This window comes from Leucopleurus acutus, assembly GCF_964270905.1.
Source record: "Leucopleurus acutus genome assembly, chromosome: 13".
Classification (NCBI taxonomy): domain Eukaryota; kingdom Metazoa; phylum Chordata; class Mammalia; order Artiodactyla; family Delphinidae; genus Leucopleurus; species Leucopleurus acutus.
The window spans coordinates 47,002,557-47,013,461 of NC_139155.1; positions in this window are offsets into that span (position 1 = coordinate 47,002,557).

The window sequence follows — 10,905 nt, forward strand, 5'->3', positions numbered from 1 at the left end:
AATGGAATGCATCCATCTTTATCCTATCCAAGGAGGTTTACCTAGTGGCCTGTCAGGAAGACTTCATAATGTGAGCTTTACTTGAGGTGGCCCAGAGCATGGGCTCCCCAAAAGATCGGTGTGAGGACAGGGTTTAACCTGATGTGTATATGCTCTTCATCTGGGGCTTATCTTGCCGAATTTGGTGGTATGGCTAGATTCTAAAAACAAAGTCATTGCTGAGAAACAGAACAAAGAGTTACTTTAAAAAAGAAACACCACAGTCCTTTAGGCAAACTTTGCTTTTGAATGCAGAAAAAGAATTTACTTACGTGAGTCCAGTAGAATGTACTGTTTTCTATACAGGTAAGCATGTCCGCATTTTTACCAAAGTCTGTCTTTAATAAAATTTCTCGTGTTACTAAGAACCCAGGAACTAAATAAGCATGATTTTAGTCTATATCGCCTCCATGGAATAAAGAGCTGCTCAAATTAGAATTTAAAATCTCAATTTTCTTTTCAAAGTATGTATTTCTCCCACTTTTCATCCAGAGGGAGGCTATTTGTTGTGTTAATCTGTTTTTCACCTTTGAGGATTTCCTAAGATCTGTCAGATGCTGCTGGAAAAACAAGAAACGTAGCTGAAAAGGAAGTACGTTCTGATTATTGCAAGAAAAACCTGCATTTGATTGATCTTACCATGAAAATTAAGTTTAAAGCCTTTCTTTGGTGATATTTTAGCAGATACGCAAGGTTATTGCCATCTTTCAGAGCTTCGTGGAATAAGAAACTAATCTAGTACAAACTGAAGATTAAATATTTCTGGGCAGTGCAGAGATAGTGAATAGATTATGTATCCGTGGACTTCACATCAGTCCAGCAGAGCAGGAGTTCACATTAGGAATGGAATGGGATCAGCCTAACATTGTTTGGGGTCGGTTTTCTTTTCTTTTCTTTCCTTTTTTTTTTCTTTTTTTGAGGTACGCGGGCCTCTCACTGTTGTGGCCTCTCCTGTTGTGGAGCACAGGCTCCGGATGCGCAGGCTCAGTGGCCATGGCTCACGGGCCCAGCCGTTCCGCAGCATGTGGGATCTTCCCGGACCGGGGCACGAACCCGTGTTCCCTGCATCGGCAGGCGGACTCTCAACCACTGCGCCACCAGGGAAGCCCATGGGTCGGTTTTCTTTTGCTGTATTTTTTTGAATGGGGATTGGGGGCCCAAGTGTCCATATGAAGCTGTGGTCGACAAGAGCTTGTGGGGGGAGCACCAGTGTTCTGCTGCGTTCCTGCATCTGGCAACACAACAGCAAGACCAGTTTTTAATAGAGGAGCCTTCACATTAAATAAAACCATCATAGACTATATTGTACAGTTATGTTGCTAATTTTCCTTTGAAATATAAAATATTTTAAGCTTTTTTTTTTTTTTTTTGGTCAAAAGTGGTAACATCTTAATACAAATAAAAACCTTTTTGTGGTTGGAAGATTTAGCTTATAAATCATTCAAACTGAAGTGAAAGATAACCAGGTCGTTGTTAATGACTTAGTCTGTTAAGAATATATGTATTTTTGTAAAGGAAAAGCACTTGTAGATAGTTAATCAGTACTATATGTCTGTTGTTTAGAAATAAAATGCTGCTTAGAGATTCTCTTTAAATATTTTTAATTTTTGTGCTCAAATATATTTTCTGTTGATCTATGGAATGTTCTGTACAAAGCTGTATGGTTCTACTGTTGGGCTAGATATTTTTTAATGTCTGGACTTAGCCAAGTATATTTGACCATGTTAAAAATAGTATCTTTGTTATTAAAAATTTGATTGCATAAAAAACATTATTCTCTAGAAGGCAAAAGTTAGAAGATGTTAGGAAAATGAAGAAAGGGTGGTTAGAGGCAAAAAAACCCACAAAAAACCTGCACAAGAAGTGACTCGAAGGTGAGAAAGCATGGCACTTTCATAGTTCTGCAAGAGTTTCAAAGGGTCTGCAGAATATAATGTGAGGGTGATGGCATAATTAAAGGAGATAAGCAGGGGCCAGTTAGGTAAAGCCACATGTGCTGTGTAATGATATTAAGAACTGAAGACTTCTTAGACAGCTGGTGAAATATTCTAAGGAAGAAAGCATAGTGGCCTAAATTAAGGCAGTGTTATTAGGGATGGAGAGAGTGTATGGATTTGAGAAACACTGAAGAAGTAAGAATGGAAGGTCTGAATAGTTAATTGGATGTCAAGGATAAGGGAGAAAGGAGTCAGAGATGATGCCCCAGTTACTAGTTTGGAATATACTGATACAGAACACACGGGAGGAGAAATGAGTTTGGAAGGGAGGAAGGTAATGAGTTTAATTTGACATATTGCTTTTCTCCAAGCCAGCCATCAACAGTGACTTTCAAGAAAGGATCTGAGACTCTTTCCTACAATGGTGTAACAATACTATCCTTGCAAATAAAGTTGGAACAGAACTTGTATTTTTCAAAGCATCTTGGAACCTCAATGCATGTATGAGCCTATATTCCAAGGAACATGTTCCAGAAAGAAACCCTTAGCATTTTTCCTCAAAGTCTGGGATAATTTGAGTTGGTAATGTTAGCTGTAACCTATCGATACTAGCAATATCTTAAATTCTACAGGTGCTTTGGAGATCACAGAGTGATCACATTAAATCATGAAATACCTGTGAAGTGGGTACTCTTGTTATGCAATTACATGTATATCATGTTTAACTGGGACTTGCTCTACCCAGTAACGTACTAGCTCTATGTAAAGTTCCCCCACCGTGGTGTTCCTGGGAGTCTCGAGAGGTTTCTAATATATGACCATGAACAAGTTTGGTCAGAGGACATGGGATCAGCCGTGCTCTTTCTCTTCTTGGCCTCAGCTGCCTGCCCCAAACGTTGCTACGCTCATGAAGTTTGTCAGCTACTACAGTTGAATCTTCCAAAAGCAGCCTCCTCTGTTGAGTTCTGTATATTCTGATTTCCTATTCCCTGGGAGAGTTGGTACTGCTGTTGGGGTCCCTCACTGATGTAGTGGAGCCTTCATGTTGGCAAAGCTGCGGTGGCATCTTTTGGGAGTGGTGCTGAGTATCTCTTTCCCACTTGTACACTCTTAGAAGTGTTACCTGTGCCCCAAATATCTTAGTAAAACATCTCTTATAGGTTCTATTATGGCCTAGGCCCTCTGATGCTGCATTCAGTTAAATTCTGACCTTTTCTGCATCCCCGGCCCATTATAAGTGGCAGTCTCTCTAAGGTATTTTCTCTTGACCTTCCTAAAAACTCCTCACCATTCTTTTCAGTGCTCCTTGACTATCGACAGAGCCGGCTGGAAGTGCTGCCGCCTTCCTGTCTGTTTGCAGGGTTGCTAGTTGGCTCAACATATGCCAGTAGAAAAGAGCAGTGGTGGATATGGAAACCTCAGCAGCACTTCATGCTACTTTTTTCTTCCCATGCTTTCTTGCGTTCCTCATTCATTCAGCCTGCTTTACTTTTTGTTTTTGTTTACTTTGAGCACTGATTTTCTTCCCTACTGGGGTTCTGTAGTGAGCTCTGGCACAAGTTATGGGATCCTTTTATTGTCTGTCAGACTTTCCTGTGGGGGCAAAGTGAGCTGGAAAATCTGTTTACACCTCTGATGCCAAGAATGGTTCATTGTGATGCATTCTGCTCATATCGGTTTTATTTTCTGTTTCTTGTTTTATCAAATAGACGTGAGAAATTTAAGATGGTTAGAGTAGGAGAAGCAAGACGAAGTAAGAGAAAGTCAGACTTCTATTTGGGACTTTTGTAGCTGGTTTTCCTTTTAACATTTGCCCAAGCCAAAAAAGAAAAAAAAAAGAAAAAAAAAGTGCAGTTGATTATAAAGTGTTTACGGAGGCTGGACTCACCAGAGCTGTGCGTTACCTCTTCCGGAGATACCCTGCTGGCTGCTTGCCACCCCCTCCCGCCCCCTTCTCATCCCCCTCTCTGTCCAGCTCTGTTTCCCTCACTTACCATAGTCTCATCACTTGCTAACTTAACCTCCACTGTAACTGGATAATCAGAAAGGAAAAAATATCTCCTTCCAGCATCTCAGTCCCCACACCACACACTTGGGATGGGAAAGACCAGCGTGTCTGAAGGGCCGCGGGGTGGGATCTTGAGAGATTGGGTGGGACGATGGAAGCTGATAAGTTTCCGAAAGATTTAGGGTATTCTCTCAGGTACTGGGAAGAGAAAAGGGGTTCCAGGAGTAGGTGAGACCAGCACCCACTCACTCAGCTTCCACATGTAGTGTCCTGAGAAGCAGGGGTGGACACTGTAATAAGGACCGCGGTGGTGATGGTGGGAACTCATCACTAACATCTGCACCCTGGGAGGGTGAGAGAAATTTGCACGGATGTCATGGAGCTGTCCATTTTCAAGAACCGATGACTTCAGGAGTGCAGAGTAAGAAAAGTTGGCCTTTCTGAAGATGTTATTGATTCTGTATGCACCACAAGAAACGTGAACAAGCCCAAGATGGGGAGAGGCAGCATCAGTGATAATGAAGGACTTGCTGCCATCATAATGGGATGGTTTCTGAATGTATGAAATTTGATTTAAGGAAACAGAGGAAAGTAACTTTTTTTTTTAACATCCAACATTGCAGGGTAAAATTCATGTCCATTATAGAGTTTTGTTTTCCATGACCTCAGTTACCAATAATATTGTTGATGATGATAATAGCAGTAGCTAGTATTCATCAAGCTATAGCTATGTAACAGACACTAAGTTAATGTTTCACGTGGATCGATTTCATTTTTTAACAAATTTACAAGGAAGTTGTTATTAGGAATACCTTTTTATAGGTAGAAAACTGAGGCTGGAGGATTCAGGTAACTCCTCCCAGTTCACAGTGATTAAGTAGAAGAGCTGCATGGGCTTGTATTCCCCAGTCACCTCTTTCTGTTCTGCCTAAAACGTTATGCTGTGCTGTCTCCCCATTGACCAAAAGAATTGACAAATAGATGAATATTTATCCAGAAGAGGCCTGGATAATTATCTGTGACACTTAACTGACACTTACGAATGGAAAGAGAGTTGGAACATATTCTCAAAGTTTGCAAAGTAACTTGAAGATCTACAAATAAAGAGATTATATGTGCCGACAAAACAAGGTATCAGTATGTGCGTGTTAATACACTTTAAGTTGCATCACTGTTCTCATTATTCCTGTATCCCTCCCTCTCTTCTGTGACACCGTGAAATTTTTCTCCTCCCGCATTTCAAGCTTGTGCATATTATACGAGGAATGCTCAACAGTGCGGTACACTAAGCTGGTGAGAACTGTCTCCCACCAAAGAAAGACAAGTAAAATGAAAATTCTTCTCTGTCTTGAAACAGGTAGAAAGATCACCTGGTGTCAGAAATGAAGAAGAAACTCAATGATAATGCCATCCTGATCTAGTAGAGCAGAGACTGGCAAACATTTTCTATGAAGAGCCAGACAGTAAATATTTCAGGGCTTCTGGGCCATTATAGTCTCTGTTGTAGTTACTCAGATCTGCTATTCTAGCCCCAAAGCAGTTGTAGACAATTCATAAATGAATGAGAGTGACTGTGTTGCAATAAAACTTTATTTAAAGAAAGAGCAGGCCATTGTTTGCTGACCCTTATAGGAGAGAATCAAGTCCAACACCATAAACCCTGCAGTAGTGGGGCTGGAGATTGAGATTTTAATGCCCATATAGGAATAGGAAACTGAACCTTGGGGACTGCATAAGATGGGGAACATCTGAGTCCTTTGAAAACCTAAACCATTCTCTAACACACGCTTTTAGTTCTTTCGATTTGTTCATGAAACCAGTTCATTGCACAGAGAAGTAGAATGCTATATCCTCTGGCCCAGGGACACAGCAAAGAGGCTCTGGGTGGATGAGACTCAGGGGTCTTGGTTGCAAACAGTGTTATTACCCTGTTCACTTTCAGCAGAAAACAATTTCCACGAGGTCCAGAGACCTGGAAACTGAAGCTACCAGCCAGGTAGAATGCCTGGCCCACTGCAGGCCATCTGACTTACATACATCATGAAATGATTATCACAGTAAGTGTAGTGAATGTCCATCATCTCATAGATACAAAATTAAAGAAATAGAAAAAACACTTTTCCTTGTGATGAGACCTCCTAGGATTTCCTCTGTTGACAACCTCCATATATAACATACTGCAGTATGAATTACAGTTCTTATGTTGTGCATTACATGCCTAGTACTTAGTTCATCTTATAACTGGAAGTTTGTGCCTTTTGACTGCCTTCATCTGTTCCCCTTCCCTCCACCCCCTGCCTCTGGTAACCACAAATCTGATCTCTTTCTATGAGTGAGCCTGTTTTTGAACTCTAATTGACCTACAACAAACACTGTGTTAATTTCTGTTGCACAACATAGTGATTCGATGTTCTTATACATTTCAAAATGATCACCATGATGTCTAGTTGTCACCTGTCACTGTACACAGATGTTATGTAATTATTGACTATATTTCCCACACTGTACCTCTCATACCTGTGACTCATTTATTTTGTAACTGGAAGTTTGTACCTCGTAATCTCCCTCACCCCCCTCCAGTCTGGCAACCAATGGTTGGTTCTCTGGGTCTGTAACTCTGTTTCTGTTTTGTTATGTTTGTTCATTTGTTTTTTAAATTTCACGTATATTGTCCTTTATGTCTCTCTTATTCTATTACTATTATTATCCCTCACTTCCTTTTCGTTACTTTGAGATGTTCAAAAAGCCAGCTGATATTTTCATGTAGAAAGACCCCATTTTAGATTCAAATGAATGTTTTCTTTTGGTTTCCATTAGATTGTCTATCTTCTGTATTTCCTGTAAGTTGGTAGTACAATCTAGAGAATGAGTCTGTTCACGCTAGATTTTTGTCTGGATAAGAATGCTTCACAGGTGGCGCTGTATCCTTCCTGCTGTGTTCAAACACAGGCACGTAAATTCTGGTGGCTCTTTCAGTGATCCCAAGATGACTTCATGGGTTCAGGTTGTTGTGGCTCATTCACCTGCTATAAAATTACCCGTTAACGTGTTACCAGCTAGCTTTAATATTAATGACAATCATTGTCTATATCCATTATTTCATTATGGCTTTCAAAACAGTGGTTTTCTAGATCTTTAATTCTTTATCCATTTTAATGAACAGTCCTTCAACAACTATGTGAAACAGTTCGTACAGAAAGTCTTTGATTTTCTTTATCAACTTTCAGAGTGCATTGGGGTTCTAGCAACTTCCTAGGATGACCAGTGTGCTTTCTAATTTTTAACATCATAATTTAATGGATCTTTAATATTACTGTAAAGGCATGGATTTTAAAAGTGTATTTGGGAAGGCAGACAGCAGAAGCAAGAACTACTACAGTCCTGTAGCCTGTGGAACAAAAACCACATTCACAGAAAGATAGACAAGATGAAAAGGCAGAGGGCTATGTACCAGATGAAGAAACAAAATAAAACTCCATAAAAAGAACTAAATGAAGTAGAGATACACAACCTTCCAGAAAAAGAACGCAGAATAATGATAGTGAAGGTGATCCAGGACCTGGGAAAAAGAATGGAGGCAAAGATCAACAAGATGCAAGAAATGTTTAACAAAGACCTAGAAGAATTAAAGGACAAACAAACAGAGATGAACAGTACAATACCTGAAATGAAAAGTACACTAGAAGGAATCAATAGCAGAATAACTGAGGCAGAAGAACAGGTAAGTGACCTGGAGACAGAAGGGTGGAATTCACTGATGTGGAACAGAATAAAGCAAAATGAATGAAAAGAAATGAAGACAGCCTAAGAGACCTCTGGGACAACATTAAATGCAACAACATTCGCATACGGGTCCCAGAAGGAGAAGAGAGAGAGAAAAGACCAGAGGTACATTTGAAGAGATTATAGTTGAAAACTTCCCTAACATGGGAAAGGAAATAGCCACCCAAGTCCAGGAAGCACAGACAGTCCCATACAGGATAAACCCAAGGAGAAACACACCGAGACACATGGTAATCAAATTGGCAAATTTTAAAGACAAAGAAAAATTATTGAAAGCAGCAGTGGAAAAACGAGAAATGACATACAAGGGAACTCCCATAAGGTTAACAGCTGATTTCTCAGCAGAAACTCTACAAGCCAGAAGGGAGTGGCATGATATACTTAAAATGATGAAAGGGAAGAACCTACAACCAAGATTACTCTACCTGGCAAGGATCTCATTCAGATTCAATGGAGAAATCAAAAGCTTTACAGACAAGCAAAGGCTAAGAGAATTCAGCACCACCAAACCAGCTCTACAACAAATGCTAAAGGAACTTCTCTAAGTGGGAAACACAAGAAAAGAAAAGGACCTACAAAAACAATTAAGAAAATGATCATAGGAACATACATATCAATAATTACCTTAAACGTGAATGGATTAAATGCTCCAACCAAAAGACACAGGCTTGCTGAATGAATACAGAAACAAGACCCACATAGATGCTGTCTACAAGAGACCCACTTCAGACCTAGAGACACATACAGACTGAAAGTGAGGGGATGGAAAAAGATATTCCATGCAAATGGAAATTAAAAGAAAGCTGGAGTAGCAATACTCATATCAGATAAAATAGGCTTTAAAATAATGTTACAAGAGACAAGGAAGGACACTACATAATGATCAAGGGATCAATCCAAGAAGAAGATATAACAATTATAAATATATACGCACCCAGCATAGGAGCACCTCAATACATAAGGCAACTGCTAACAGCTGTAAAAGAGGAAATCGACAGTAACATAATAATAGTGGGGGACTGTAACACCTCACACCAATGAACAGATCATCCAAAATGAAAATAAATAAGGAAAAAGAAGCTTTAAATGACACAATAGACCAGATAGATTTAGTTGAGATTTATACAACATTCCATCCAAAAACAGCAGATTACACTTTCTTCTCAACTGTGCACACAGAACATGCTCCAGGATAGATCACATCTTGGGTCACAAATCAAGCCTCAGTAAATTTAAGAAAATTGAAATCATATCAAGCATCTTTTCTGACCACAATGCTATGAGATTAGAAATGAATTACAGGGGCAAAAATGTAAAAAACACAAACACGTGGAGGCTGAACACTATGTTACTAAATGACTAAGAGATCACTGAAGAAAGCAAAGAGGAAATCAAAAAATACCTAGAAACAAATGACAATGAAAACACGACAATCCAAAACCTATGGGATGCAGCAAAAGCAGTTGTAAGAGGGAAGTTGATAGCTATACAAGCCTACCTCAAGAAACAAGAAAAATCTCAAACAATCTAACCTTATACCTAAAGGAACTAGAGAAAGAAGAACAAACATAAACCGAAAGTTAGCAGAAGGAAAGAAATCATAAAGAGCAGAGCAGAAATAAATGAAATAGAAACAAAGAAAACAATAGCAAAGATCAATAAAACTAAAAGCTGGTTCTTTTAGAAGATAAACAAAATTGATAAACCATTAGCCAGACTCATCAAGAAAAAGAGGGAGAGGACTCAAATCAATATAATTAGAAATGAAAAAGGAGAAGTTACAACAGACACCATAGAAATACAAAGCATCCTAAGAGACTACTACAAACAACTGTATGCCAATAAAATGGACAACCTGGAAGAAACAGACAAATTTTTCGAAAGGTATAATGTTCCAAGACTGAACCAGGAAGAAATAGAAAATATGAACAGACCAATCACAGGTAATGAAATTGAAGCTGTGATTAACAATCTTCCAACAAATAGAAGTCCAGGACTAGATAGCTTCACAGGTGAATTCTATCAAACATTTAGAGAAGAGCTAACACCTATCCTTCTCAAACTCTTCCAAAAAATTGCAGAGGAAGGAACACTCCCAAACTCATTCTGTGAGGTCACCATCACCCTGATACCAAAACCAGACAAAGATACTACAAAAAAAGAAAATTACAGGCCAATATCACTGATAAATATAGATGCAAAAATCCTCAACAAAATTCTAGCCAACAGAACCCAAGAACACATTAAAAGGATCATAGACCATGATCAAGTGGGATTTATCCCAGGGACGCAAGGATTCTTCAATATACGCAAATCCACGTGATACACCATATTAACTAATTGAAGAATAAAAACCATATGATCATCTCAATAGATGCAGAAAAAGCTTTTGACAAAGTGCAACACCCATTTATGATAAAAACTCTCCAGAAAATAGGCATAGAGGGAACCTACCTCAACATAATAAAGGCCATATACAACAAACCCACAGCAAACATCATTCTCAATGGTGAAAAACTGAAAGCATTTCCTCTAAGATCAGGAACAAGACAAGGATGTCCACTCTCACCACTGTTATTCAACATAATTTTGGAAGTCCTAGACATGGCGATCAGAGAAGAAAAAGAAATAAAAGGAATACAAATTGGAGAAGTAAAACTGTCACTGTTTCCAGATGACATACTATACATAGAGAATGCTAAAGATGCCACCAGAAAACTACTAGAGCTAATCAATGAATTTGGTAAAGTTTCAGGATACAAAATTCACAGAAATCTCTTGCATTCCTTTATACTAATGATGAAAAATCTGAAAGAGAAATTAAGGAAACACTCGCATTTACCATTACAACAAAAAGAATAATAATACCTAGGAATAAACCTACCTAGGGAGACAAAAGACCTGTATGCAGAAAACTGTAAGACACTGATGAAAGAAATTAAAGATGATACCAACTGAAGGAGAGATATACCATGTTCTTGGATTGGAAGAATCAATATTGTGAAAATGACTATACTACCCAAAGCAATCTAAAGATTCAATGCAATCCCTATCAAATTACCAATGGCATTTTTTACAGAACTAGAACAAAAAATCTTCAAATTTGTATGGAGACACAAGAGACCCTGAATAGCCAGA